Source organism: Triticum aestivum, chromosome 4A, assembly GCF_018294505.1.
Source record: "Triticum aestivum cultivar Chinese Spring chromosome 4A, IWGSC CS RefSeq v2.1, whole genome shotgun sequence".
NCBI classification, from domain to species: Eukaryota; Viridiplantae; Streptophyta; class Magnoliopsida; order Poales; family Poaceae; genus Triticum; species Triticum aestivum.
The window spans coordinates 360,087,971-360,092,566 of NC_057803.1; positions in this window are offsets into that span (position 1 = coordinate 360,087,971).

The following is a 4,596-nucleotide window of genomic DNA, read 5'->3' on the forward strand; positions in this document are numbered from 1 at the left end:
CAGATAGTCGGGACCCACCTGGTCGAAGCGTACATAGCGTTGTCATTCTGGTCGCGGACGTGTACGTACATACTGGTCGATCGGTCTGTCTGCAGGCTGCAGCGATGAAGCGTGGTCGTGCAAGGAAGGGCACGTGTCATAGTAGAGGCACGCACGTAGCATGTACACGATGGGCTCGTGTACATGGCTAGGTCGGAACGGAGAAACTACGTTGTCGTCGTGTTCATGGGGAGGCAACGGAAGGCGTCCTGTTCATCGGGAGGCAACGGAACGTGTGCTATTCATTGGGAGCCAACCGGATTGGACGGAACAGCTATGGAAACAAGGCCTGGCCTACTGCAGAACGGAGGAAATGGCCTTGTGTTCGAGCAGCCACGGTCGAAACGGGATTTTGTTCATCGAGAGGGGTTTGGCGTATCACAAAATGGAGGAAACGGACTTCTGTTGGACCTCCTACGGTAGAAATGGGGTCCTGTTGACCGGGAGGGGTGTGGCATACCGCAAAACGGAGGAAACAAAGTTGTGTTGGAGTGCTATGGTCGAAACGGGGGTCTTGTTCATCGGGAGGGTGTGGCGTACCGCAAAATGGGACTCCACGGGATACTGTTCATCTCAACCGTCGACCTCCTCCAGCCTCCACGGGCTATTGTTCATCCACCGTCGACCTCCTCCAACCTCCACCTTCGACTGTTCATCCACGGGCTCCTGTTCATCCAGCCTCCAACGTCTAGTGTTCAACCAGCCCTCTCCACAGGGTCCTGTTCAACCACCCCTCCACGGGCTACTGTTCATCCAGCCCTCCACCGTCTACTTTTCAACCAGCCCTCCACCGGCTATTGTTCAACCAGCCCTCCACGGGGTCCTGTTCATCCAGCCCTCCACAGGGTCCTGTTCATCCATGACTCGATCAATCGGGGTACTCTTCATCGAGCGGCGACGGCCTCTACTACCACAGGTTCCTGTTCATCCAACCCCTACCGGGAACTGTTCATCCAAACCCACCAACAACGCTCACTGTTCATCTAGAGGCAGCATCGGTCAGCTTCAGTTAGCAGCAGTAGCGAAGGAATCGCTCGATCGGGTTCAGTTAACAGCCTTCAATCGATCGCTCGGGATCAATAAGGCGTAGCCTACAGTGCAATCGCTCGGGTTCAGTTAGATCCCGACTCCTCACTCGGGTTCAGTTAGAGCACAACGCCTTGCACACACGCGCATACGTACGAGAGAAACGCGCATTGCTCGGCCATCGACCAGCCACCGTAATCGGGAAATCCCCTATATTTTCCTCGCCCTCGCTTCTACCATGGTTTTTTCCGTCATGGACGGCCCAAAGAATGTCATGCAGCTGCGTCTCCGGCACGCCCAGGACGAAAAGCCCATTTTCTGTCATGATTTTTTGTCATAGAAGTAGGAGCCCACCACATCTATGATGATATCGGGTTTTTTCACAATTATCATCATATAAGTGTCATAAGTATGACAGAAATAAATTTTGTTCGGCCCAAAATGTCACGGATGTGTCTTTTTTTGTAGTGACTAGTACAGGCCCTATAGCACAGCCTGTGATTGCCTTCCCCATGGTAACACCATCTTGGTACCTGACAACAACCCTTCTAAGCTCATCAACCATCAGCTGGCAATAATCCATATTAGCCATGTCCTCAATGAGAAGACCCTCAACAATTGCTGCCTCTCTAGAAACACGCGAGGCGGCACCAGGCAACACAACGTTCATAAACACAATAATGAAGAACACTTTAAGAGCAAGGTCATCTTTGCTAGGATCCTTGACAAGCACCTTGAGCCTATCCCTCAAATCCTTTGTCTTGATATCTTTGTTCCTGCTAATGTCAAGCTCCGATCTTAACTTCATCATAGCATCGTCATATCCATCCGATGACGGCCTTGGTGCAGAACAACCACCACGAGGGAACCCAAATAAGTGTTATATACCATCCCTAGAGATGTGAAGCTACTTATTAGCCTCACCCATGTCAAGAGTCATCATATTAGGATCTATCCTTAGGTACAAAGCTCCCATCAGATGGCGGGAAATGTTAGACTTCACCTTCCACTTGAAGATAGAACCAAAAATCAGTTGCATGAACCCTAGCCACATGGCGACTCTCAAGAAATTTAGCACAAGTATCAACCTCTCCCAACGAACATTGCACAGTTAAGTTCAATTGTCGTTGGTCACCTTCATCCAAAGCAACTTTTCCAGCATTGCCTCTCACCGGCTTGACCGGACTCATAACTCTAACATGATGTAAATAAAAATAAAGAAGCCACAACTTAAATAAATGAATATAGAAAACAAAACAAGCATATGAAGGCAAGTAGAAAAAAGAAAAGATTGCACAAGTTCAACTCTTAAAACAACATCAGTACCACCCTCAATTGATGCAAACAATTACCAGCCTCACCTGGCCAGCATACTAGCCCAGACACAATTAAATCATTGCAAGTACAACTAGTAAGTCACATATAGTACAAACACATACCAATGCAAATTCATCTTCAGAATCAACTTCAATATCATCTTATTCGGATACAGCATCTTCAGCTTCGACATGAGCACGCTTCTTCACACCTTTGTTCCCCTTTGTAGGAGCAACTTTGTGCTTCTTATTTTCTTTCAACAAAGAGCGCTCTAGAAGAGGAGATGAAGAAGCATTCTTATTTGTCAAAACTCGTGGACTCCGACGAACAGGGGAGCCACCAAGTGTGCTTGGACCAATCTTAACATCAACACAATCTCCATCAACTTTGCTATTACCAGGTTGGGAACCAGCTTTCACATGTGGGCTACGCCTCTGCGTGCAATCAGGATTTCGATCTGACATCTTCCTCTTCAAAACAGCTTTCTTCTCCTTAACTGCATCACGAGGAAACACTTGCGTCAAACGAGTCTGCATCAGGTTTGTCTTCACAGGCATGTCACTTCCATGAGATCCAGCACCAACAGTTGAAAATGCCGCATCACCAGCTTCATCACCTATACCTTTAGGAGCTTGAGCAACATCCCCATCACTTTGTTGCACACACGCAGCCTTTTGACGTTGTTCCAACTCCTTTCCCCTCTGGAAATCACACTACTTCTTTCTTATCCTTTCATCCTCGAGCGGTACTGCATACGAATATCCTCAACCTAGGTAGCAGGCTCAGTGCCATCAACACTCTGTGATTAAGTAACAGACAACTACAAGCTCTCATCACCATCATCAACGTTAAGAGAATACATTCCATCATTAATATCTTTGAAAACATCAGCAATGTCCTCAGGAGCACCATGGCTGTCATTAACTGCATAAACCAATAACATAAGCACACACATCTCTACTATTAAAGGAGAATCGGATGTCGTGATGGTTCGACCTCCAACTCCCTCGTATGATCCCACCTCTATCGTTAGTTCGACCTGTTCTCCCACCTTCCCCGCATGATTAGAAGAAAACAACACCGATTCTCCTATCCACGAGAAAAAAATAATGAAAGGCAAAACAATACCTCATGACCCAGGAACGCACGTCCCACACCCCCATCTCCGAATCACGTCTCTCTCCCCACACTCAACAAAATTAGCCGCCACCACTCCCCTCCTCGTTGGCCGCAATTTTGGTCATGGACGCGCCGCCCACTCTGCACCCTTCGCTCCATGATGAATCTCGTCGCCCTCGAAATATCACCGCCGCCACTCTCCTCGTTCACCTCGTGGTCGTCATGGCCAAGGTCCTGGTCGTGGACGGCACCGCCCGCCCCGCCTTGCCCGTGCGAGCGTGTTAGCCATCTCGCTGGCGACCTCCCCACGGCGCTACGCCTTCCTCCAACCTCTCTCTTCCCCCGCCTGCCTTGGTTCGCCGGGCGTCGCACGAGCATGTCCCCTGTCCGGCCTCCCCGACTGCACCTCATCTCTGTGCATGCCCCAGCGCCTCCATGGTCGCCGGCGATCAAGCTTGCCTGCCTCTGACCTCCGCGCCTAAGGCCTGACCTCCCAACGCCGCCGATCGCATACTACAGCCAAGTTAAACCGTTGGCCGCCTCTTTCTGCCAGCCACTGGGTTTACAAGCACTACTCCCCTTCCCTAGCAATGTCCTACCTCCAGGCTCTGCACAATGAATCGCGCCGCCCCCATGTTGGTCCTCAATTCGCCGCCGATGTACATTGCTGCCCCGCTCTTCAAATCCACGGGCCAAGTGGCTCCAATCTGTCACTGCCCTCCACTAGCGGCCTAAAGCTAAGTCCTGCGACGACATCATCCTCCATGGCTCTGTCATAGCCAACGCCGCCACCGACATCCTCCTAGACTCGGTGCCACTCTCGAGTTAGTAGATCATTCACGCTGAGCAGGTTGATTTTTTTGGCCATTAGATTGCTATTTTTTTTTCTCTGTTTTTGTTGTTAAAATCACAAAGTGAGATTTCCTACTTATACTTCAGGTCTTCAGCAACCTAATCTGATGCGTGTTAGAAGTGTGTTAAGGTTAGTTCGTGGTCGCCCCGTTCCAATTTATGGTTCTGGTGGTGCCTTCTACAACAATGTCATGTCCTATTCTATATTGTTGGGATCGTAGAACAACAGTAGATACTAATAGC